The sequence below is a fragment of the Gorilla gorilla genome, chromosome X (assembly GCF_029281585.2).
Source record: "Gorilla gorilla gorilla isolate KB3781 chromosome X, NHGRI_mGorGor1-v2.1_pri, whole genome shotgun sequence".
Lineage (NCBI taxonomy): Eukaryota > Metazoa > Chordata > Mammalia > Primates > Hominidae > Gorilla > Gorilla gorilla.
In genome coordinates, this window is record NC_073247.2 from 118965596 (window position 1) to 118993206 (window position 27611).

General features: G+C 38.6%; 2 protein-coding genes across 6 annotated transcripts in view; one reads left to right on the forward strand and one right to left on the reverse strand.

The window, feature by feature from the left end:
• The window catches only part of NUP62CL (nucleoporin 62 C-terminal like), a 143471-nt gene that overhangs the window by 52016 nt on the left and 63844 nt on the right, over positions 1-27611 (reverse strand). The window contains exon 1 of one of the 3 annotated variants that reach the window (XM_019019648.4): positions 24303-24618. The exons of the other annotated variants lie outside the window; for them this stretch is intronic. The gene's annotated coding sequence lies outside the window, so the exon portion shown is untranslated. Of the gene's footprint in view, positions 1-24302; positions 24619-27611 lie in introns of those variants that run through there. 3 annotated transcript variants of the gene reach the window in all.
• DNAAF6 (dynein axonemal assembly factor 6) overlaps positions 24654-27611 on the forward strand; it is a 36590-nt gene continuing 33632 nt past the window's right edge. The window contains exon 1 of one of the 3 annotated variants that reach the window (XM_063703072.1): positions 24654-24720. The gene's annotated coding sequence lies outside the window, so the exon portion shown is untranslated. Of the gene's footprint in view, positions 24721-24951; positions 25452-27611 lie in introns of those variants that run through there. The other 2 variants (XM_063703071.1, XM_055377068.2) reach the window with 2 other exon arrangements.

The window sequence follows — 27611 nt, forward strand, 5'->3', positions numbered from 1 at the left end:
ATTCCCATTATGGTTTTACGAGAATTGCATGAAATGTATAGATTAATTCAAAGATAAATGACATCTTTATCTTATAGGGTCTGAGCATTCAGTGGGTCTTTTCATTTATTCACATCCTCTTTTACATTCATCAGTAAAATTTTGTGGTTTGCTTCATCTAAGTCATGCATATTTTTAAAAGTTTACTCCTATGCATCTCATACTTTTGGCTGAAATTGTTAATTAGACCTTTCTCCATTATATTTCCCAACTGCTATTGCTTAAACATGGGAAAGCTATTGATTTTTGTATTATTTATTTTGTAACTGGTCATATTACTGAAACCTCTTTACTATCTCTAATTAAATTTACACTTGATTTATGCCCGTATTTAAAAATCTTAATCATTTGTCCCAGATACTGGCATAATTTCAGGCGCCTGACCTTAAATCACATACCTAAAGGTAACTAGGGGAGCAAATACCACTTAATATGATTTGCTTTTAAGTTAAATGAATCTTAGAAAAGGATTTAAGAGACAAAAACCTTAGCTTCCTAATCAAAGGACAAGATCAGAGTTGTTCGACATTACCAAATAATTCTTTGCTGTGGGGGACTGAACTGTGCACTGTAGGATGTTCAGCAGCATCCCTGGGCTCTGATGCCAGTAGCATCTCCCTAGTCTTGACAACCAAAAATGTCTCCAGATTTGGCCAAAATTCCCCCATGGTGGGGCCAACTGTCTCCAGCTGAGAACTACTGAACTAGAAGAAGGGTTCAATATCACAATTTCCTCCATCTAGTGCTATAAGGATCCCAAAATCAGCCTTAATTCCTTTACATTTAAGAACTTCAGAAAATGCCAACTATCTTAATAAATAGTAGGACATAGAAAATAGCAGTTTTTTTTAAAAGAATAGAGGTAGTGGCCTTACACTACAAGATGGGGGGGCATGCTACAGTAACAAAAATGGCAGTACTAGAACAAGAAAAAGAGATCAACAGAACAGAATAGAAAGCCTAGAAGCAGAGTCAAGCCAAGTCAAACAATAATTTGGTGTATCAGGAAGGCAGCAACTTCAATTAATAGAGAAAGGATGTCTATTTAACAAAACACAATGGTTCAATTCACTAATCTCTTAGGGGGAAAAATTAAGATTCTTAAAAATATAAAACACAAAATAACCAAAAAAATAAGAATGTTGAGATGGAAAGGCCTATATGAATAAGCTTTGAGAGAACCCCTAAAAAATGAAAGTTTTGACAACATAATAACTAAAATCTTAGGCTAGGTGTGGTGGCTCATGCCTGTAATCCCAGTGCATTGGGAGGACAAAGAGGGAGGATCATTTGAGGCCAGGAGTTCAAGACCAGCCTGGGCAACACAGCAAGACCCTGTCTTAAAAGAAAAATATCAGCCAGGCATGGCGGCATGTGCCTGCAGTCCTAGCTACTCTAGAGGCCGAGACGGGACAATCACTTGAGCCCAGGAGTTTGAGGCTGCAGTAAGCTGTGATTGTGCCACTGTACTCCAGCCTGGGCAACAGAGTGAGACCATGTCTCTAATTAATTAAAATCTTAAGGACTTCCATTTCAGGGCAGATGGAGCAGCTGTACTTCTCCCTCTTCTTCCCCCTAGATACAACTAAAACCCCAGGACGTTACATATAAAATAGACGTAAGAAGCCCAGGAGTGGTGGCTCACACCTGTAATCCTAGGACTTTGGGAGGCTGAGGTGGGAGGATCACTTGAGCTCAGGAGTTCAAAACCAGCCTGAGCAACATAATGAGACCCTGGCTCTATTGCTTAAAAAAACAGAAAAAAGTAAAATAAGATAAAAAATAAATAAACCTAAGAAGATTCTGAAAGGTAGAGAGAAGAAGGCAAACTGGCTAGGGATTCCAAAACCAAAGGAACAATATGGTGGTGAGTTCCCTAGGTTTTCTTTTTGCCTCATATTTCCCAGGCTTGGAGTTGAACAGGCTGGCAACCCAGAAATGGCAATGGGTATAAATTTTTCAAAAAGCCCTAACAAAAAAGTCTGCTTTTTTTAGACAATGGGCAAGGGAGGGGGCAGCCAAGCAAGTCAGAAAACTTTTAGACAATAACCACTCTAACTATAACCAACCACCACAGAAAAATCTGTGGTCCTATCTGCACTCATGCTAGCAAACACCAGGAGAGCCTAGACACCCACCCTTGTGAGGCTATAAGGCATCCCAACACCCTCGCCAGGGTGGTATAAAAGAAGGCCAAACTCGAAGCCAGGTTTTTCATCCCTGCCAGCAGTTAATAAACTCCATCCTCACCTTGCCAGCAGAAACCATGTCGGGGGCAGGAATCCCCACTCCACCTAGCAGTAACTTGGAGACCCTCATTTCAGGTGTCCACTGAGACCAAGTATGGAAACTGAAGTCCTACTCCCATTCTGCAGTAAAAAGGCAGCACTTCCCCCCCGTCCACCAGAACAATGTCAAATAAACCCAGCCAAAGCAAAAGGTTTAAATCAGATCCAGAGTCTCATAACATAGTATGAGAATATCTAGGTTTCAGTTTAAAAATCACAAAGATTTTAAAGCATTCATGTAAAACAAATTCATCAACAAACAATTATTAACACACTTCAAACAAATGAAAAATACCGCCTCAGCACAAAAAAGAGAAGAAAGAAAGAAACAAACTAACTAACTAATTATTGGTAAAGAAATGGAAGTTATAAAGAACCAAGCAAAAATTTTAGAATGAAAAATTTGTAATAGATGAAATGCAAAGGTTGGTAGAAGGACCCAGTAGTAGAATAGAGGGAGAGTACAGAAATAAGAATCAGTGAACTAGATGATAGAATAATAGAAATTATCCAATCCAAACAACAGGGAAAAATAGACTGAAAAAAAATTAACAGAGCATCAGGTCCTGTTGGACTATAACCAAGGACTTAACTTTCGTGTCATCAGAGACAAGAAGAGAAAGAGGGTAGAGCTAAAAAGTAAACAATAGCTGATAGAAAAATAGGTGAAAATGTCCCAAATTTATGCCAAAGAAGCATAAATGAACAGACTCAAGAAGCAGAGCGAACCCAAAAAGGATAAGCACAAAGAAATTTACACAAAGACACATAATAATTAAACTTCTGAAAACCAAAGGCAAAGAAAAAAACTTGAAAGCAGTAAGAGAAAAATGGCATCTAACCAAGAGAGAAAAGACTATTTAAATGACAGAGGATTTCTCATCAGAAAGCAGGAAAGCAAGAAAGAAGTAGCCCAATACTTTTCAAGTGCTGAAAGAAAAGAACTGTCAACTCACAGCTAACGAAAATACCCTCCAGAAAAAAGAGAGGAAATCAAGGCATTGAGAGATGATGGAAAGCTCAGAAAATCTGTTGCCAATAGACTACCGTAAAAGCAGTCCCAGCTACTCGGGAGGCTGAGGCAGGCGAATGGCGTGTACCCCGGAGGCGGAGCTTGCAGTGAGCCGAGATCGCGCCACTGCACTCCAGCCTGGGCGACACAGCGAGACTCCGTCTCAAAAAAAAAAAAAAAAAAAAAAAAAAAATGGCTAAAGGAAATTATTAAAAGAGAAAGGAAAGTATAAAAGAAGGAATCTTGGAACCTCGGAAAGTAAAAAACAACAAATAAAAGCAAAAATATGGGTAAATATAATAGGCTTTCCTTCTTACCTTCAGTTTTCTTAATTATGTTTGAAAGCTGAAGCAAAAATTATACCCCTGTCTGATATGGCTCTAAATATATGTAGAGGAAATAGTCAAGACAATTACATTACAAATGGGGAAGGGTTAAGGGACATACAGGGAGGAACAATTTTTAGACTTCACTCAAACTGGTAAAATAGCAATGCCAGTAGACTGTGATAAGATATGTATACTGTATATGATATCTAGAGTGACCGTAAAAGCTATACAAAAAGATACGCTCAAAAACACTATAGACAAATCAAAATGGAATTCTAAAAAATGTTCACATAACCAACAGGAAGGCAGAAATGGAAAAGAAAGAAATGAAAACCATAATTTAAAAAATGACACACTTAAGCCCTAATACAGCAATACAATAATTATAGTACATGTAAATGGCCTATACATACCAATTAAAAATTGGTAGAAGGAATTAAAAACACGACTCAACTATATGTTGTCTGTATGAAAGTCACTTCAAAAGTAATGATATAGGCAAGTTAAGAGTTAAAAGATGGGAAAAAATATACCATGCAACATTTAACAAAAGGGAGTAGGGAGTAGATATATTATTATCAGACAAAGTAGACTTCAGAACAAAGAAAATTACCATAGACAGAGGAGGATATTTACACAATGATAAGAGGGCCAATCCTCTAAGAAGTCTTAGTAATCATATGTGTATGAACCAAACAACAGAGCTTCCAAATATGTAAAGCAAAAACTGATGAAACTTACAGAGAAATTCACTATTACACAGTTAGAGATTTCAATACCCCTCTCTTACCAACTGATAGAACTTATCAGAAAATCAGCAAGGATACAGAAGAACTCAAAAACATCATGAACCTTCAGGATCTAATTGACATTTATAGAACACTTCACCCAACAAAGCAGAATACACATACTTTTCGTTTTTAAAAATCAATTTATTGGGTATATTTAATATATTAAACATAATGTTATGGGATACATATAAATAATAAAACAGTTACTATAGTTAAGCAAATTAACATAGCCATCATCTTACATAATTATCCATTTTTTTGTGTAACAGCAAAAATCTACTCAGTTTTGCAGATACTTTTAATACACAATTTTGTTAACTATAATCCTCATGATGTTATATATTAGATCTCTAGACTTGTTCATCCTACATATCTACTACTTTAAAAAAATGTCAATAGCATTTGGGGTACAAGTGGTTTTTGGTTACATGGATGAATTATATAGTAGTAAAAAATACTTTTCGAGCGGGGCATGATAGCTCACTCCTGTAATCCTAGCACTTTGGGAGCTGAGGTGGGCAGATCACTTGAGGTCAGGAGTTCGAGACCAGTCTGGCCAATATGGTGAAACCCTGTCTCTACTAAAAATACAAAAATTAGCCGGGCATGGGGGTGCATGCCTGTAATCCCAGCCACTTGGGAGGCTGAAGCAGGAGAATTGCTTGAATGCGGGAGGTGGAAGTTGCAGATCACGCTACTGAACTCCAGCCTGGGTGACAGAGCTAGACTCTGTCTCAAAAAACAAAACAAAAGAATACACATACTTTTCAAGTGTCCATGAAAGAAATACCAAGATAGATCATATATTTAGCCATAAAACAAACAACGACAAATTTAAAAGAATTAAAATGATACAGAGTGCATTCTCCAACTACAATTGAATCAAACTAGAAAGATAACAGGAAAATCTTCAAACATTTGGAAACTGAACACTTCTAAATAATACATGGGTCAGAGAGGAAGTCTCAAGAGAAATTTAAAAATACACCAAATTGAATGAAAATGAAAATACATCCTATCAAAATTTGTGAGACACAAAGCAGTACAGACAGGGTAAGTTACAGCATTAAATGTACACATTAGAAAAGAAGAAAAATCTAATCAATAATTTAAGCTCCCAACTGAAGAACTGAGAAAAAAAAATAGCAAAATAAGCCCAAAGCAAACAGAAAAAAAGACCAAAAACTCAGTAAAATTAAAAACGAAAACAATAAAAAAACAATTGTACAAACAGCTAATTCTTTTATTTATTTATTTATTTATTTATTTTGAGATGAAGTCTGGCTCTGTCACCCAGGCTGGAGGGCAGTGGTGCAGTCTTGGCTCACTGCAACCTCTGCCTCCCGGGTTCAAGCAATTCTCCTGCCTCGGCCTCCCGTGTAGGGAGTACTCGGGAGTAGCTGGGATTACAGGCGCGCACCACCATGCCCGGCTGACTGTTGTATTTTTAGTAGAGATGATGTTTCGGTACGTTGGCCAGGCTGGTCTTGAACGCCTGACCTCAGGTGATCCGCCCGCCTAGGCTTCCCAAAGTGCTGGAATTACAGGCGTGAGCCACTGCACCCGGCCAAGAGCTGATTTTTGGGAAGATCTATAAAATTAACAATTCTAGTAAGACTGACAATAAAAGAGGGAAAACACAAATTACAAATATTAGGAATGAAAACAGGGGATATCATGACATACCCAGCAGACATCAAAAGAATACTATGCCCATGAATTTAATAATTTAGAAGAAATGGACCAACTTTTCAAAAAAACATAAACGACCACAATTCATCAATATGAGAAACATCATTTGACTGGCCCTATGACAATTAACGAATTTGAATTCATAAATGTGAAAACTCCCAAAAATCAATCTCCAGGTTGGGATGATTTCATTGGAAAATTCTACCAAATGTTTGAAGAATTTCTTTCAGAAAATAAAACAGGAGAACTCATTTTATGAAGCTAGTATTACTCACTGACCAACTCCTTTTATGAAGCTAGTATTACTTACTGACCAAAACCAGACAGACAATAGAAAAAAGAAAACTGCGGACCAATATCCTTCATGAACATAAATGCAAGAATCCTTAATGAAATAATAGCAAATATAATTCAACAATATATAAAAGAACTATATACCATGACAAGTGGGATTTATTTCAGAGATGCAAGGTTGTTAAAATATTTAGGGCCAGTTGATGTAATTCACTGTATTAGCGGGATAATGAAAACCAATCACATGACCATATCAATTGATGCAGAAAAAGCATTTGAAAAACTTCAACACCCAGTCATGGTAAGAACTACCCCCCACCACTCCCCCCGCCCCGCCAAAAAAAATTGGAATACAGAGAGGGGAACTTCCTTAACTTGATAAAGAACGCCAACAAAAAACTGCAGCTAAGACTATACTTAATAGTGAAAGACCGAATGTTTTCCCCCTAAGATCAATAACAAAGCAACTTGCTCTCACCACTCTTATCCAAAACAGTGCTGGAAGTTCTAGCTATTGCATTAAGGCAAGAAAAAAAGGCATCAGATTGGAAAGGAAGAAATGAAACTATCTCTATTTGCAAATGACATAATTATCTATGTAGAAAAATCATAAGAAATTTACAAAAAAAACTCCTAGAATAAATGAGTTCTCCAATGTTTCAGGATACAAGATAGACATACAAAATCAACTGTATTTCTATATACTAGTGATGAAAAGCAAACGCAATATCATGTACAATCTCTAAAAAAAAAGAAATACCTAGGTATAAGTTTAACAATAGAAAAAATCACAAACAACATTCTGTCTTTTGTAAAATCATATTATCCACTGGCATTACTCAAATCCTCACGCAAAAAGGATCCCTACAATACATTGCTACTTTGGATGCTTTTTTTCTCACTAAAAAAAGACATGAACTGATAAGATATACAGATGATAAGTACAGGAAAAGATGTTCAACATCATTAACTATCAGATAAACTGTAAATTAAAACTACAATTATGATATTACTATCTACAAAAATGGCTAAAATAAAAAATAGTAACACCAAATGATAGTGAGGATACAAAGAAACTAGATCTTGTATACATTGCTGGTGGGTATGTAAAATGGTACAGCTAACATGGAAAAGTTTGGCAGTTTCTTATAAAACTGAATATGCAACTACTGTATAACCCAGAAATTGCACTACTGGGTATTTATCCCAGAGTAATGAAGACTTATATTCATGAAAAAAATCAGTACACAAATGTTCATAGCAGCTTTATTCATAATAGCCAAAAAGTAGAAAAAATACAAATATCCATTCATAGATAATAGTTTTAAAAAAACTGTAATACATCCATACAATACAACAGTATGCAGCAATAAAAAGAAACAAGCAGGCCAGGCACAGTGGCCCATGCCTGTAATCCCAGCACTTTGGGAAGCCAAGGCAGGAGGATTGCTTAAGCTCAAGAGTTCGAGACCAGCCTGGGCAACATGGTGAAACCCCGTCCCTACAAATAATAATAATAATAATAATAATAATAATAAATTAGCCAGGTGTGGTGGTGCACGTCTATGGTCCCAGCTACTCAGGAGGCTGAGATGGAAGAATCACTTGAGCCTGGGAGGTCGAGGCTGCAGTAAGCCATGATCGTGCCACTGTACTCCAGCCAGAGAGAGAGCGAGACCCTGTCTCAATGAAAGAAAGAAAGAGAGAGAGAGAAAGAAAGAAAGAAGGAGGGAAGGAAGGAAGGAAGGAAGGAAGAAAGAAAGAAAGAATCGATACAGACAACAATCTGGATGAATCTCCAGAAAATTACGCTGAGTGAAAAAAGGCATTCCCAAAAGATTATATAGTATATGGTCCACTGTATATAACATTTTATTAACTGCATTTTGGTTTAGCAAGATCCTGAATGTCTTCTCATTAATGTTGAATACAAGTTAAATGTATTTTACTGAAACCTAACTGGAAACTGGTTACCCATATATAGTATATAAGATGTCTCCACTAGCCAAAATATTTTAGCAAGAATATACCATTCCCAAATCATGCCATATAACTGACTTATTGCATCATATAATATTCTCTAAAATGTCATACTACCCTAAAGATATGCTTTCTTGTTCTATTGTTCCTCCTGATAAATTTCATTTCAGAAGTTTTAAGAGAGGAAGAAAAACAATCAACAGATTGTGAACAAGAAATATTTGTTAAACATAAGCATTAAACAATTGACCAAAATATTTCAGGGTAACTCTGATTACTATATGCCAATTGGTCTAGACTACTGGTTCTCAGGAGTTTGTTGCTTTTTCAGAAACAAAGATTGATTGGTTCTAAACCTAAAACTATAAACCAGAAGGGGCACTTTGTATTTAATTTCCCCTGTATTCATCAATAACACTAACCTCCAACAAGAGAAGTGACCACATTTGGATTTGAATCAATCAAGTAAGAATCTCAAAATCAATCTTGAATACTGTGCTTCTCCATTAGAGAGCAGAGTTCAAACCTTACTTGTGGACTGTCTGCCAAGGACGAAAGGAGCTATTGGTTGTACAGCAGTTGTGCCACTAGATGCCTAAGTAGCAGGAATAAGGGGTAATTCTACAAATGCTGTTGGCTGAGCGGCATGCCTCATGGAAACAATATTGAAACTGGTGCTCCCAGTCTGAGGTGTGCCTCCACCGATGAATGAGAAACCTAAATAGCAGAGGAGGGAGAAGAGCCAAAAGCAAAAGGAGTGGATGCTGTCACCTCATGTGACAGGGTATTGCTAGTTGCAGCATTAGTAAGGGTGTTGGCACCTACCCCAGAAGCCCCTGTAATCACTGTAGGTTGTGTGGAAGCAGTGTTGTCCAACTTTTTTTTTTTTAAATTGTTGTGGGCTTAGTAGGTGTATAACTTTACGGTTACATGAGGTATTTTAATACAGGCACATTCTAAATAGAAAAAAGGAAACAAAAATCAACGTAATAGTTATCTGACATATTAAAAGGCAACTAGATAACACGGCTCCTGTCAAATTAAGTTTTAAATGTGAAGGTTTTGTTCTATAGGTTATTTCATCTCAATACAGAAAGATAACCAGATATTAATACAGGAATATATGTACAGAGCTCCATATTTCTCATTCATAGATAAAGGTTACCTAATTGATCCACCTTAAGGGAAAAAACATTTAAAAATGTTTTAATGGGGAAAGAGTAGTTCAGAAAATTTTGTCTTCTGTAGAGACAAAAGGACTTATATGGCCGGGCGCCGTGGCTCACACCTGTAATCCCAGGACTTTGGGAGGCCGAGGCAGGTGCATCACGAGGTCAGGAGTTTGAGACCAGCCTGGCCAAGATGGTGAAACTCTGTCTCTACTAAAAATACAAAAATTAGCCAGGTACAGTAGCGCACGCCTGTAATCCCAGCTACTCAGGAGGCTGAGGCAGGAGAATTGCTTGAACCCAGGAGGCAGAGGTTGCAGTGAGCCAAGATCGCGCCACTGCAATCCAGTCTGGCGACAGAGTGAGACTCCATCTCAAAACAAAAAAAAAGGACTTATACTTCCTCTTTCTGCCAGTCCAGCACTTTATTAAACAACACAAGTTTTTGTTTTAGACACTAAATCAAACAACACGCATCTCTTTAAAACAATTTTTAGAGATTTTTTATCTTTTTTTCCACACTAACCAACTTCAGAAAAGTTTAGAAATTTTTAAATGTATTTCATGACCCATGACAAAATGCTTCAATATTTAAATTAATCCTCCTAAGAAAGATTATTTAGCATTCAATTACAAGTTATTAGATAACTATAACAGGATAAAGGAGAATTCCAGAGGGAATACCCTTGCTTTCACCAGGTTCTCAGGTGCTACTAAAAGACATGAGGCTATCAGTGCTACAAAAAAACAAGTGGATTTACCTAAAAAGGCATGAAATGAGTACCTCCTTCAAAATTCTGAGATGCATGAGGGAAAACTATATAATGAGTTCATTACAATGATCAATAGAAAAAGATCTCTCTAAAGAGTCATTTATTCAGCAAGTAGCCTAATTTCAAGATGATACATTTCCAAAACTCAGTGAGTACTCCTCCTATGGTTCACATAAAATGAAGGGAGACCACAGTACAGAATTCAGTGTGCCTTGTGCCTCAAATCTCAGCTGCCTTCAATTTGGTAGACTACCTTGGGAATACATAGCATAATTCCAAATAGATGTTCATTTTTGAGACAGCGTCTCGCTCTGTCACCCAGGCTGGAGTGCAGTGGTGCAATCATGGCTCACTGCAGCCTCGACCTCCCGGGCTCAGGCAATCCTCCCACCTCAACCTCCTGAGTAGCTGGGACTACAGGCACATACTACCACGCCCGGCTAATTTTTTGTATTTTTTGTAGAGACGGAGTTTTGCCATGTTACCCAGGCTGGTCTCAAACTCCTGTGCTCAAGCAATCCACCTGCTTTGGCCTCTCAAAGTGCTGGGATTACAAGCGTGAACCACTGCGCCAGGCCAGAAATAATTGATTTAGAAATAACATATCATTTCTTTACCCAGTTTGTCTCTCAGAGACAATTACCTTTTTATCCACTAAAAAAAATCAGAAACTGTATTGCTCTTACTCTAAGGAAAATTCAGTTGCTACTGGGGCAGGAGTTGACACAACCAGTGTTCCAAAAATGAATCCTGTAGTCTGTGTAGCTGGAGCTGGATGTGAATAAGCCAGTGGAAGATGAAGATGCACTTGCAACTGGTTGGGACAAAACCCTCAAATTTAACCCTCCTATTCCAGATGTAGAGAAAATAAACGCTGTAGTGGAAGTAGTCACTGTTGTTTTTGCAGAGCCAAATAATGAACCCACCTGTAAAGTTCCTCCAAAATTAAACCTGCTCATGACTCCAAACCCTAAAAAAGGATAAGAGAAGAATGGGAAAAAAAATTAGAGCTCTCAATGAGACCTCAAAGAAAAGATGGTGGACAGAAGCCACACTGGAGTTGCTCCCTTGTACTCCAAAATTCTAGAAATACCAGTTTACAATCATTTAATAAAAACATTTTTTAATACAAAGCAAAGTTTTTCCAGAAAGAAGGACAATTTTTCAAGTGTCAGACAGAAAGGGAATTCATACCCATGAGCAGAAGTTAATGTTGATTAGCCCAAGATGATACCTTGAATGAGATATGTGCCTTAATAGCTGGAAATACAGTGCTGAATTTGGGGTACGATTTAAGGCTACCTGGTAAGGCCACAGGCTCCTGAATCAGCAGAGACCTAGTGAAGTTTAAATCTGGGAAACATCTACAGGAGGATGGAAAAGACAAGAAACATGTGAGAATCCCAAACTGCTACAGAAGATATGCATAGATGGCTCAAATTCAATTTATGTTTGTGATGTAGAAACTTCAAGATAAGATGTTATCATAAAAACTGGTTAGGAGTTGATAAAACCTTCAAGGTCCAGGCAGGTTGCCCATGACATTACTCAAAAGGGACATCTCCACTTCCTAGGTCACATATAGTCAAAAAAAAAAGCCCTTAGAAGGTTAACTCACAGACAAGATATACAAAACATCTAAGTCAGTCATCTTTAGACCTAAGAGAACGAGAGAATTCTTATCCAAGAAATTAGAGATAAAAGCACAATCTGAACAGCACATCAAAATATATGTCTGATATGTTCAAAGAGCTCAAGAAAGAAATAGCATCCATAAAACTAAGTGAATGTGAAAAAGAACCAAAAGGAAATCCAAGAAACGCCTAACAGTATTAGAAATAAAAATGCTCAAAAGACAGATTTAAATAATAGACTACACAGTTGAAGAGAAAAAAATTAGCAAATTAGAAGCGAGAACAGAAAAAAATCTGGCAGTACCGAGGGCAGATAAAAATAAATAAATAAAAAAGATGGAAAAGGGGAGAGAATTAAGAGATAAGGAGAAAAAGAAGCTCCAATATATCCAGAAGGAATGGAGAAGGAAAAAATAGAATGGCAGAGGCGGTATTCAAAGAGTTGATAAGTGAATTTCCTAGAACTGAAGAAAAATTAGTTCTCAGATTTAAAAAGCCACCAAGTGCAAGCAGGCAATCCCTGCTCACTACCATACAAACACACATACCGTTATATACAATATATTGAAACCCTATAGAGAAAAAATTATCATAGTTACCAGAGAGAAAAAAACAAATTTACCTAATAAGGAGCAACAACTAGATTGACAGCAGGCTCTTCATTAGCAATAATAAACATTAGAAGACAGTGGGAAAATATCTTAAAAGTGTTAAGGGAAAAGTCATTGTGAACTTATAATTCTATCCCAGTCAAAATTAATAAAATGAGATGACTAAAAATTAGTTTTTAACACAGTAGCTCTGAAAGGCAATTCTAACAAATTTCAAAAATGTCTCATCAAAACTAAGAGTTGCATTACTTTATGCACCACTAGGAAAGGAAGGGAGAAAAACCACCAACCTGTCATAATTCCTTATTATTTAATTTTTAAATACTTTTTGAAAGAGCTCTTTTCATTGTAGACATAGATTTTAATCAAACATGCATATATTAGAAAAACGTATAAGCAAAGTAACTTGGTTAATGCATCTCAAAAATTCACATTGAGTCCAATTTTCTTTTCTTTCTCTCTTTTTTTTTTTTTTTTTTTTTGAGACGGTCTCCTTCAGTCACCCAGGCTGGAGTGCAGTGGCACAATCTCAGCTCACTGCAACCTCCGCGTCCCGGGTTCAAGCGATTCTCCCGCCTCAGTCTCCTGAGTAGATGGGACTACAGGCATGTGCCACCATGCCTGGCTAATTTTTGTATTTTTAGTGGAGACTCGGTTTCACTATGTTGGCCAGGCTGGTCTCGAACTCCTGACCTCAGATGATCTGCCTGCCTCAGCCTCCCACAGTGTTGGGATTACAGACATAAGCCACCGTGCCAGGCCCCAATTGTCAACACAAATTTCTTGATAACTTCTATGCCACCAGAGGCACTGTTAAAGCAGCATTTTAAAAAATAAATTATAAGAGAACTAAAAGCCATTTTTGCTATGCTCTTAAGTCAGCTTTGCAAATATGTAGACTAGCTTCCTTTTGTCTCCCATTTCAGCATATTGGTAACTAAATCTGATTTACTATCTCCTCCATTCTCTCCCCACAACCACTATTTTCTAAGAGTTAAAGGTGACCCTCCATTGTCTCAGGGATTTTTCACTTCAGTCATCCATTATGAAAGTTTTGATCCTAAACATTTTGATATTATCTGTGCATGCAGGAACAACTATCACGTCACAACTGCCACCTGGCCAAAATATACCATTCAACTATTAGACTTGCCTCCATTTCAGAGATGTTAAGATATGAAAAAAATGCACCTCTTTAAATGGCTGAGATATAGCATCTTGAATACTGTTAGTGTCATGGGTATAAGGGAAAACTTTCCCAAGAGTAACTCTGAAGGACAACATTTATCTGAATGTGTTAGTTACAACATGCTTATTTTCAAGTCTTATACACATCTTAAAACTTTTTAAATGTGAGCTCCAAATGGTGATTTCAACTGTAACAACTCAATCCTGGAAGGCACAGAAAGGGAAGCAATAAGAGCATTTGCTGTGTTTAGTTTTATATTCCCAAGTGTACCACTTTCCTGAGGTTACAAGTGCTATGTTGTTATAAATTATAATATTATTATAGGTTTTATAACATAATTATTTATGTGTTATATGTTTTAATATACATGATGATAATATAAATATTGATAGAAAAATTCATTGTTGTCAAACCATGGTGGGTGTTTATCCTGTAAAAGAAATTGACAAACACTTCCAGATTTAGGTATTGTCATCAATGTCATATTGCAGACAAAACTAAAGTTTTCTGGTAGCCATCAAAAGGTGGATTTTTTTTCCTATGCCCTTGCATTTATGGAATTTCTATTCTTTTGGAAATAATTTAAGAATCTTCCTATTAAATGTAGCACATAACTTTAATTTTTTCTGCCTTAGAAATTTGAGAAATAAAACAAAAAAAAATCACTTTTTGGACTAAAAGTACATTTTTGTCACTAAAAATTTGGAATTAAATATTCTTGCCCTTCCATCTCATTTAGATCGTAAATATTTCATATCCTTAGCTTTTTTTATTTTTTAATCTATTTTGCTTGACCAGTTTCTGACAAAGGTGTTTAAAAGCCTCCAATTATTATGAATTGTCAATTTTTCCCTATAATCCCATTGCTTTTTCCTTTATATATTTCTTTTGTTTGTTTGTTTGTTTTGAGATGGAGTTTCACTCTTGTTGTCCAGGCTGCAGTGCGATGGCACAATCTTGGCTCACTGCAACCTCCTGCAACCTCCGCCTCCCAGGTTCAAGTGATTCTCCTGCCTCAGCCTCCCAAGTAACAGGGATTACAGGCATGTGCCACCACGCTTGGCTAATTTTTTTTTTTTTTGTATTTTTATAGAGATGGGGTTTCACCATGTTGATCAGGCTGGTCCCAAACTCCTGACCTCAGGTGATCCACCCGCCTTAGCCTCCCCAAGTGCTGGAATTACAGGCGTGAGCCACCACGCCCGGCCTCCTTTATGTATTTCAAGACTGTATTGTTAGGGGCCTATATGAAGTTCACAGTTGACAGACTCTTGGTAAATTTTCTTTCTTTCATCGGTATGAAGTAACTAATTATTACTAAACTGCCTTAAATCATATTTTGTCTGACACTGATGTTGCCTCACCATTTTTCTTTAGGTTGGTATTGGCCTAGTGCATCTTTTTCTATTCCCTTGTTTTCAACCTTTCTGTGTCATTTTAAATGTGGTTTTTGTAAGTAGCATAGCCGAAATATTTTAAATCCAATCTGACAGTCTCTTAGTAAGTTTAACTTACTTACATTTATTGTGACTACTAACACTACTGGATTTTTCTTCCATCTTACTTTGTATTTTTTATTTGCCAGGCTCTATATATCTTTTATCTTTTTCTGCATATTTGGATTGATGAGATTTTCTTTATTCTCTTAATTTTTCCCAGGCGTGGAAGTTACATATTCTATTAATTTGTAAGCATTCTCTTGAATTATTATTTCTTTTCACACAGAGTTAAATTTATATTTTTTAAAACAAAGTCTGAAATTATTCAGTATTCCCTATCCTTTTTTAACAAACAGGAACTTAGCACACTTTACCTTCCCTATGCATATCATTACTTTATTAAAAAATGGGAAACAGGTCTGTACTCCCTATCTGTGGCAATCAAGAGGAATACGCTATCTCTGCCTTGTTGGGTTTCTCCAGACAACCTCTCTTCCTCTTCTAAGTAACCTCTCCTTATCCACACTGCCTAACTACAGGAGCTTAAAGCTGACAAAACTACAGCTTTGTATGTTGAGCCCAGCTTACAGTCTCTCTTGGGTGACTCAATGCAAGCACACATATTCAAAGAAAGGAATACTAGATGATAAAGGCCCTCAGCAGAAAGCACACTAGGCCCCCAAAAATCATCAGAGCTTATTAGAAGGGCTACTAGAAATGAGCAGAATGTTCCCTACCTGGCAGTCCAATCTAAATGGGGCTTACTGAATTAACTAAATGGCTGGAGAGAAAGAAAACAACTGAATGAGTGTTGATGCACACTAGACTGTTCTAGTCATTTAAATGCATTTGGAGCCTCAGTTTCCTCACTTCTAAAATTCTGACGGTTCAATTAAGTGAATAACCAAAATATTATTTTAAAAATAAGTTTGCAAAGGACTCTTCACATATATTACCTTGTCTAATTTAATTTTATGTAAAGTGCTATGTGAAAGCTTTCCAAAATATAATGCTGGGGTTATCCTCACTGCTGGTGAAGAACTAATCAGTGTCTTCTAATCAGGTCTGTGTCTAACTCATCAGGTGGGGACCTGGAGAACTTTTCTGTCTAGCTAAAGGATTGTAAATGCACCAATCAGCACTCTGTCTAGCTAAAGGTTTGTAAACACACCAATCAGTGCTCTGTGTCTAGCTAAAGGTTTGCAAACACACCAATCAGCACTCTGTAAAAACACACCAATCAGCGCTCTGTGTCTAGCTAAAGGTTTGTAAATGCACCAATCAGCACTCTGTAAAAACGGACGAATCAGCACTCTGTAAAATGGACCCATCAGCACTCTATAAAATGGAACAATCAGCAGGATGTGGGTGGGGCCAAATAAGGGAATAAAAGCTGGCCACCCGAGCCAGGAGCAGCAACCCACTCAAGTCCCCTTCCAGGCTGTGGAAGCTTTGTTCTTTCACGCTTCACAATAAATCTTGCTGCTGCTCACTCTTTGGGTCCACACAGCCTTTATGAGCTGTAACACTCACCGTGAAGGTCTGCAGCTTCACTCCTGAAGCCAGTGAGACCACGAACCCATCGGGAGTAAGAACAACTCTGGACGCACCACCTTTATGAGCTGTAACACTCACCACGGAGGTTCACTCCTGAAGCCAGCAAGACCACGAACCCACCAGGAGGAATGAACAACTCCAGACACACTGCCTTTAAGAGCTGTAACACTCACTGCAAAGGTCTGCAGCTTCACTCCTGAAGTCAGCAAGACCACGAACCCACCAGAAGGAGGAAACTCCGGACACACCATCTTTAAGAACTGCAACACTCACCGCAAGGGTCCGCAGCTTCATTCTTGAAGTCAGCGAGACCAAGAACCCACCAGAAGGAACCAATTCTGGACACACTATCAGCTGGCCCAGACAGTGAACATAAACTGGATTTCAAACTATAATTTTAAAAAATTACTATTCACCTATCTCGTGTATCAGCATGCAGATTATCTGCTCTGTGTACTACCTACTATTATTTATTGATTCTGGGAGTGTTCTCGGTAGTAGGAAACCTGATCTAGAATCAATAAATGATGGTCATTTCAGGACACACCACTTTATCACTCAAGTTCTAGACTCTCTTATGTAATATAAAGGGGAAAAGATAAAAGGAAGCACTTATTGAAACTGAAATCCCTTACCTTCATTACCTAACAACAAACCATAAAGGTATTTTGATCTCCATTCTATAGCTGAGGAAGCAGAGGCTCTGAGACACTAACTTTCCTAGGGTAAAGCAACTAGTAAGTGAAGGAACCGGACACTATTCTTCTATTTTAATACTAGCTTAAGCAACACATCATTAGGAAGATAAATCTACTGTGTGTCAAAAGGCAGAAACAAAATCAGTTCAAGCCTGGGTACCTATTATAAGCCATTTCAGCATAATGTTTAAGGATTTCTGTCTCACAAAGTATAAATGATTTTGAGAGTAATCATTCATTCCCCTACATTTACTTTGAGAAATGACTGTCAAGAGGTGACTAGCACAGAAGCTTAGCCATACGATTTATTAAAAATTGTTCCTAGTTTCTTAGAAGCAAATAGACTATTCTTCTTTAGAGGCAACATTTTCCCTAAACCGCCTAGTTATTGACAATCATCAAGTTCCACGAATGCACTCAACCTTCTCAAGAACATCATGACTGAGAGATCTGGCCTGAAAATTCACATATGATTAGTCATGTTATAAAACCATTTCTATAAATAGCAACCTCTGGCAATACATATGATTGTTTAACACATCATTAATTAGAGAGGCAGAGATGCAAAGGAAGTACAAATTCATAGAAGAAACCCCTTGTTCTACCAAGATATAAAGTCTTCCAGAAAAAGTACTCAAGAAGAAAGTAGAAAAATCTAAGCCTCAAAGCACTGTAATGACCCTATTTGTCAGTAATAGTTATGCATGCCAACTCTGGAAGTAAAAACTGAATTACTAATGTCTTACTCTAAATGTTTCTGTTCCCAGAGAGAAATTGATAGGGAGAGGTGAAGTTAGCCCAGGCATTTTGAAGGAAACAGAGAGGGATCAAACTTCAAATGGTAATCATCTTATGCCAAAACAAAATATAGGGCTTCTGAAAATGGTGCATTGGTCTCAAGTTCATATTAAACATCTTAAGCAGTATAATTTGCTGATTATCTTTCACATTAAGTTCTTTTTTCCCCCTTCATACTATAGCTTCTGAAAGCCTTAAGGTCAGAATCTAATTTTAAGAACTAGAAAAAGTTTTTATTTTAATCCCAAAATGAGGATGGATCAATTCTTCAAATGTTAAAAGTGTGATATTGCTGAAGACTGTTAATTGCTCATGTGAAGTTTGATCCTGTAATCCCAGCACTTTGGGAGGCCGAGGTGGGCAGATCATGAGGTCAGGAGTTCAAGACCAGCCTGAGCAACATGGTGAAAACCCGTCTCTACTAAAAACACAAAAATTAGTCAGGCGTGGTGGTGAGTGCCTGTAATCCCAGCTACTCAGGAGGCTGATCAGCAGGAGAATCGCTTGAACCTGGGAGGCGGAGGTTGCAGTGAGCCGAGATCGCGCCACTGCACTCCATCCTGGGCAACAGAGCGAGATTCCGTCTCAAAAAAAAAAGAGAGAGAGAGAGAGAATCTTGGAGGAGCTGAGAAGGACCCAAGGGATGGCAGAGTGTATGTGTGGGCATGAAGACCTAGGAAGAGGTATGGCTGCTTGGAAAGGGGGTGGAGGGATGCAAGAGAGGGCAGGGAATAGGGGAGGGTAGGTGAGGAGAGGAGAGAGAGTAAAATACTTGAAAGAACTAACTGGTGAATAGCAGTCAAATGCAAAAGACAGCCTCAAAGGTACGCCCATATTTATAAGAATCTTTCCCAAAACTCTGGAAAAGTAGAGCAAAAAAGCCCTCAAAAAACAAAAAACTGGAGAATTCTGAAGAATGATAATCATAAAAACCTTTTGCAAACATGCAAGTAAGAAAAGTTGTCATATAAAGATCTCAAAAACTGTTATTTACAAGGAAAAACAGATCTGGCTAATATAACTTAAAGTTTATTTTTTAATAGGAATGTTCACTTTTTTCATGGCCTCACTCCACAGAAAATAAAGCAATTAAACATATGCTTCTGAAAAAATAAGCATAATTCTTATGTTTCTAATTTTTAGTTTTTTAATTGTGGTAAAATACATATAATATTTGCTATTTTACCCATTTTAAAGTGTACAGTTTTGGTAGTATTAGGTACACTCATGATGTTATTCAACTGTCACAACTATCTGTTGACAAAACTTTTTCATCATCCTGAACAGAAACTCTGTACTCACTGAACACTAACTCCCTTTTCCTCCCTCCTCCAGCCCCTGGTAACCTCTACTTTACTTTCTGTCTCTACGAATTACTCTATTCTAGGTACCTCATGCAAGTGGAATCATAACAATATTTGCATGATTTATATGAATCTTATCTCTATATTTACAACAACCTAAATGTCCAACAGCAATAACAGAATGGAGATTTTTTTAAAAGTGATTTAGTCATATATTGGAATACTATATAGCAATAAAAAATAACTTTATTTGCATTTTAAAATCTCAAAAATACTGTTGACCAAAAGAAAAAAAAATGCTGCAGGGCCAAGCACAATGGCTCACACCTGTAATATCAGCACTTTGGGAGGCTGAGGCAGGAGGATCACTTGACCCCAAGAGTTCAAGAACGGCCTGAGCAACATAGTGAGACCTTGTCTCTACAAAAAAAAAATTAAAAATTAGCCAAGCATGGTGGTGCACACCTGTAGACCTGTGGTCCCACCTACTCCAGAGGCTGAGGTGGGAGGATCACTTGGGCCCAAGAGGTGGGGGTTGCAATGAGCCAAGATCACGTGGCTGCACTCCAGCCTGGGCAGCAGAGTGAGACCCTATCTCAAAAAAGAAAAAAAAAAACTGCAGAAGAATAAATTATACAATTTATATAAATCTTAAAGACACACAAAACAATATATTACAAATCATTTATGGCCACATGTCAGGGCACTTATAAATATAGATTGGAAAAATATATACCAACTTTGGAAAAGTATCGCTGGGATGGGAAGGAAATGAGATTGGGAAGGGGTATAAGGAGATAGCTGTAATGTTTTAGTTCTTTAAAAAGATCAACACCTTAAAGAAAATGTGGCAAAATTATAACAATTGTTAAATATTTGGTAGATACATGGATGATGGTTCATAAGTCTATTTTTCTGTTTGAAATATTTCTTAATTTTAAAGAAGTAATGTTTTAGAATGACAGAAAATAAGACAATATGTGTGCTTTGAAAATGGAGATGTGCTAATATAGACTAATTGTAGCCTTTATTCTCCCAGCCAACTTAATTGGCTCCTTTATAAAAATTGTTTAAATTATAAATTAATACACACTCATATAATCTTCGAAAAAATATTCATAAAGTGACAGTGTGAGTGTTACTATGGCACTTGAACCTATGTGAAGCTGCTGTGATTCATATATTTTTTAAAGTAAATCATTTTAAAAATGTCTATACTTAGTAAAAAAAATAAATTCAGGCTGGTCTGAGTACAGTGGTATTTATTAATACAACTAATTAATCACAACCAGTTACAGAATTCTTTGTTCCTTCTCCACTCCCGTTGCTTCACTTGACTGTCTTAAAAAAAAAAAAAAAAATTCATGGCTGGGCCCAGTGGCTCATGCCTGCAATCCCAGCACTTTAGGAGGCTGAGGCAGGTGGATTGCTTGAGCCCAGGAGTTTGAGACCAGCATGGGGAACGTGGTGAAACCCAGTCCCTACCAAAAAAGAAAAAAAAAAAAAATTAGCCAGGTATGGTAGCATGTGCCTACAGTCCCAGCTACTTGTAGCCCCAGAGGTCGAGGCTGCAGTGAGCTGTGATCATACCACTGCACTCCAGCTGGGCCGACAGAGCAGACCGTCTCAAAAAAAAAAAAAAAAGTACATTCAACCTAACTCATATGTATAAAGGACACCAGGGCTGATCACTGCCTGCTCTAGCACATAGAAATCTTGATTGTCAAATTCATACATCCAAGAGGGGCAAAAACTCCCAGCTCAGGTCCAGATCTAGATCTGGCCTTCCTGTTAGGCTTCCTATTGAGCTCACTGTTATGTAAGACACAAGTTACAGAAATGATTTTAAATAACCCAAGACATCATGGAATAACTATATTACCACATCTCCCTTTACTTTTTTTTTTTGAGGGAATAACTATATTAGCACATCTCCCTTTACTTTTTTTTTTTTTTTTTTTGAGACACAGTCTTGTTCTGTCGCCCAGGCTGGAGTGCAGTGGCGTAATCACAGCTCACTGCAGCCCCAACCTCCCATGCTCAAGCGATCCTCTCACCTCAGCCTCCTGAGTAGCTGGGACCACAGGCACATGCCACCAAGCCTGACTAAATTTTTAATATTTTTTATGGAGATGGGGGTTCACTTTGTTACCCAGGCTGGTCTTGAACTCCTGGATTCAAGTGATTCTTCCGCCTCAGCCTCCCAAAGTGCTGGGATTACAGGTGTGAGCCACCGCACCTGGCTACATCTCCCTTTTCAAAGGACACATAGTATCTTATTTTCTGTTGTTGGTTAGTTAGGCTAAGTAAATTACAGCCAAGTCATTCTATGAAATATTAGGTTGCTGTTAATAATGCAAAATATAAAGACCATCACAACATAGAAAAAAATTTCCAAAACAGTATTAAATAAAAATAACAAAAAAGTATATGAAAAAGGATCACAATCATGTAAAAACATGGGTACATGTGGATAAAGATAGGAGGGGAACAGAATTATCAGTTATGGTAGCAGAATTCAGTGAGATTTTTCATCTTTAATTTCTTTCAATGTTGCATTAATAAATTATTTAACCAGTGTTTTAAAATACTCTATATAAAAGAATTAGCTAAACTATATCCATTTTTCATAGCTATAAATCCACAGAAACCTTTGGGTGTATTTTAAAAAATATTTTAGATCTCTCAGGTTTATTTTTTTCCCTTTTAAAAACACCTTTATTTCACCATTATTCTTTTTTTTTAATTATTATACTTTAAGTTTTAGGGTACATGTGCACAATGTGCAGGTTAGAAGTTTCATTACTTTAAAACCGAACTAGGAGTCAAATTCAGTTGTCTCTCCTTTGGGATAGGCAAGTTAGGGAAGCTCTCTTTCTGCTTCAACTACTGCCTCCAGATTGCGGCTGCTATCAAGGCAGAATGGACAAGAATATTAGACTTAAGCAAGTGACTTCTAGTCTCGGAGATCCACTTACAGACAGCACAATCCTGGGAAAGTCACAGAACCTCTCTAATCCTTATGTTCCTCAACCTCTAAGCTTCTGTATTTCCGACATTGTTCAGGGAAGCCAACTGCTTAAAGATTAATCTCAGATCCTGGACCCATCCCCCACCCCGCTACTTCCTCTACCTGGGGAAAACAGTTCTTAGTATTGGACGCCACCTTGCCAGGGACAGATGAAACCTTGGAGTTGATTATATCCCTAAAGATAAATAACATTTGTTCCCCAAGAAGAAAACTAATATTCACTGAACACCTGTGCACTTGACACTGTACCAAGTATTTCATATATGCTATATTGTATATCTTCCTGGGTCCCACTAGACCACAGAACCAATTTCTGGAGGGAGCCAGGGCAATCTGCATTTTAAATAAATTATTTATTTAAATAAATTTTAAATAAGTGCACACACAAGTTTGAAAACTAAAGGTCTAGGGACAAATCATTAGGGTGTTGTGGTGTACATTTTTTAAAATGTAATGGAAATTATCAGAGTATATTGCAGGTAGTAAGTGTTAAGTGTTGTTTCTGTAAAAACAGTTGTCGGTTATATATTGTCTACATGTGTACTAGGTCACAATATAAAATTTATTTCTTACTGTCGGTCACAGTCAAAAGGTCTGAAAAACACCGGCTGAGCATTACAGACTTAGAATAATGCACAATGAGGCAGAATAAAAACAAAAAAGCAAGAAGAAGGAGATGGCATAATATCTATAATTTAAGCTCCACAAGTATCTAGTGAATTAGCAAAATGCAAGACAGCAAAACTCTGATCATTCACAGTAATAAGCGGAATTAAGGTATTGGTAATTTGGCCAAAAGGCCAATAACGTTACTTTAGCCAATAACCTTATGCTACCCCCATTTTTTGTTTACTGTAGATAATAACAAGTAGAAGGGACAAATTAATCAAACTTCACTATCTCTTATGCCAGACGGGATGGTCGTTAAGAAATGCATGGTATATAGAAAGAAGGGAAGCAGTTTAGTTCATTCATAATCAAATTCCAATACCTGAATAACCAAAAGTAACCATTCATTAAAACCTTCTGTGAGGTCCTACTATTGATATGGCTAATCAGTCCTGAATACTCCAAATATTTATTACGCCATCCCCCCGCCGCCCCTTTGTTTAAAACCAAGCCACGGAATTTATGGGAAACTAGGGTAACAACTCTATCTCTAAGTGAACTTAAGACAACCAGATTCCCTAGCAGTGGCAAGCGAGCGGCGCGCCTGCTTTTCTCCACTCCGAGGCGGGAAAAGCAGAGCTCCCGGAGTCGCGATGCTCCTTAGAGTGGGAACGACACGTAGCTCAAGCCAGTGCCCCACAGGAACCGGGTGGCAGTTGACCAGGTGCTCCCCCGGGGACTTGGGGCCCGGAAGCCTTGCCTACAGAGGAGAATAAAAAGCGCGATCCCACCTGCACACATACAAACACACTATCGCCCGCGACAAGCCAAGACAGAAGCACAACACGTGTTTCTGTCGCGTGGGGGAGACGTGAAAGGCTGGGGGCGTGGAGGACTGTAGCAAAACCTTCTCTATCCCCGGCCCACTGATCCTACCCTTCTGCCCCCGTCTCTCCAGATCGGCTGGAGATCGAGTCCTCAGATCGGGAATTCACGCGCGGGAAAAGCGTAAAAGAGAGCGAAGCCTGCTGACGAATGGGACAAACGAAAACCCCACAAACTTACCTTACTGGCAAGTCGCCGCCGCTCGCTGTCCGGCCCTGAACTATACGGGCAGGCCTCCGAGACTGCTAGACGCCAGAGGGGCGGGTCCGGACCTGCTCGAGCCGGAAAGAACCGGCCTCCTCAGTGGGCAGGTTCCCACTGAAGTGAAGCTAACCGAGACTGAGGCTTAAAAGGGGTCGACCTGGTTAACTAGAAAGGGCGACCAGTGACCCTGACCTGGACGCGCTCGGATTGGTCGATTCCAGTGTTGTCTCAGATGAGACTCTTCTATGATTGGCCAGAAAAGTCAAGCGGGAACCCGGAGGTTGGCAGGTGGGGGGCGGGAACAAAACAAAGTTGTTACCCTAGCAACGGAGAGACGCCATGCTCTGCACAGTCTATTTTCGGAGCCTAGCCAGAGACCGGAAAACTGACCAAGGTGAGGAAACTCGAACCTCAAGAGGGGGAAAGACAGGGTCCTCAGATGCTGTGGCTATCAGAAAAACTAGGGAGAACTCTAGATATTTATAACTCTGCGAGATACCCCAAAAAGCCACAAGTTGGGCAAGGTGGAGAAGACCCGTTCCCTAAATCCCGCTATCCTAGACTCTTCCCTAAATCCCGCTATCCTAGACTCTAGAAACAGGACGCTGCTTTAACAAAACTCGGTTTTACAGGATGTGAGTGAAAGATGGATGCTGATCGACTGTCAGAAGGCAAAAGTAAACATCTGAAAGTTTCCCAACTGGTCTTCTCTCAACTCTCACATGCACTTATTGGTTCTCCCTTCCCATTAATAATGACTAATTTGGGAATGTAAACCATATTTTCTTATAGGAGGACCTGGGTGCTCCAAACTGGAGCAGCCACTGTACCCTTCTGTTTTATATGTGCAGGCACGATTTATCCTGGCCTAGCATGCCTTGGTTAGGAAATGTTTTGGGGGATATCACACTTCAGACTGAAAAAAAATGGCCCCAGTACTTACTATGTGAACAATGTCCTTTGTGCGACAACTTGAACGCTGTGGTCTGAGGGTTCCAGTGTTGCTTGGTTAGATAAGCTGAGGAGTGAGAAGTAATCAGACCTTCACTTGGTGGGCCCCAGTGTACTGTGCAGAGACTACTTGTACCTACAAGACCTGCTACTCGCCAAGGGCTGATTGGGAGAGTAAGTATTACATGTCGTTTGACTGTAACTGTCAAAAGGTGGGGAAGTGTGACCAAAAAAATTAAATCTGAGTGAAGGGAGAGAACCTAGTTTGACCAAAGAGGGAGGAGTCATTACTCCTTAGGAGCTTCTTGTGATAAGGATTCAGAACAGAGACCATATTTCCTGAAGAAAGGAAAAAAATAGGACTGGGGAGAAAATTTAAAGCACAGCAAGAAAATTTGCCAGGCCGAGCGCGGTGGCTCCCGCCTGTAATCCCAGCACTTTGGGAGGCCCAGGCGGGCAGATCACTTGAGGTCAGGAGTTCGAGACCAGCCTGGGCAATATGGCGAAACCTGGGCTCCACTAAAAATACAAAAATTAGCCGGGCATGTTGGCGCCTGCCTGTCTGGATGCTGAGGTGGGAGAATCACCTGAGCCCTGGAGATCGAGGCTGCAGCGAGCCGTGATGGCGCCACTGCACTCTAGCCTGGGCGACAGAGTGAGATGTGGTCTCAAAAACAAAAGAGTTCTCATACTCCACCTGTATCTAAAAAGAAGTCCCTCCAACTTCTTTTTAGATAGAGGTGGAGTATGAGACTTGAGATAGATAAACAAAGAGAAAAAAATATTAAGTGTATTGTTTGTCTGAAATGTACTATAGAGCATTCGATAATTCAGGATGGGTTCTACAGATACCAAGGATTTGCCTCTCCATATTAAAACTATTTTTTCTGTCATCTCAGCACTTTGAGAGTCCTAAGCGAGGGATCACTTGAGCTTAGGAGTTCGAGGCCCATCTGGGCTACACGGTGAAGCCCCGTCTCTACAAGTAATAACAAAAATTAGCCGGCGAAACCCCGTCTCTACAAATAACACAAAAATTAGCCGGGTGCAGTGGCGCAGCCTGTAGTCCCAGCTACTTGGGAGGCTGAGGTGGGAAGATTACTTGAGCCAGGGAGGTCGAGGCTGCAGTGAGCCGAGATCGCGCCACTGCACTCCAGCCTGGGCTACAGCAAGACCCTGTCTCAAAAAACAAACAAACAAACAAACAAACAAACAAACAAAAACCCTCCATTTTCAAAAAGGATTGGGATGGTACAGACTGCTTATGAATAAATGACTAAAACAGAGGAAATATTAAATCAAAAGACGCAATTTTTTTTTTTTTTTGAGATGGAGTCTCGCTCTGTCGCCCAGGCTGGAATGCAGTGGTGCGATCTCGGCTCACTGCAACTTCCACCTCCCGGGTTCAAGCGATTCTTGTGCCTCAGCCACCCGAGGAGATGGGATTACAGGCGCGTGCCACTATGCCTGGCTAATTTTTGTATTTGTAGTAGAGACGGGGTTTCACCATGTTGGCAAGCTGGTCTCAAACTCCTGACCTCAAGTGATCCGCCGGCCTCGGCCTCCCAAAGTGCTGGGTTTACAGGCATGCACCACCGCGCCCAGCCAAAAGACACTTTTTTTGATTTAGTAATCAATAACTGTTTAATTTCTTGACTTCTTTTTCTATGAAAGATTCTAGGTACTTTCAAAAAGCATCTTCCTTAAATATATTTTAAATTTGAAACGAAAACTGTTAAGTTCCCATAGTTACTTATGAGTTAGTACATTTGATGGTAGCGAAAGTTAGAGACCTGAAAAAGAAACCATTCTTAGTATTGTAAAGATAAATTCAAAATGAATTATTTTTAATAGGTGGGAAATCATTGATGAGTATAGTTATCAAAAAATGCAAAGCAGAAAGCAATTAGTCAGTATATTATAATTTAATTCAGACATAGGCAGAGATGATATCACTGTTGTGTTCTCAGAAGAATTTTAATGGAGGAATTGCTAAATAAGGCACTATATAAATAAAGTTGCTTCAATCTAGGAAAGCTGATTTAAAAAAATAAATAAAAATAAAGTTGCAGAAGATATGCCAAATTTATTTAGAGAATAAATAGATTTTGAGTACTTGCAAATCATTGTGTTAAAGTCAGTATTTTACATAGGGATATATCTATTTACTTAAACAAGTTCCAAAAGGATATTGCTTGGTGACTTTTTTTGGGGGGCGGGGAATGGAGTTTCTCTCTGTCACCCAGGCTGGAGTGCAGTGGCATGATCTCGGCTCACTGCAACGGCCACCTCCCAGGTTAAGTGATTCTCCAGCCTCAGCCTCCCAGGTAGCTG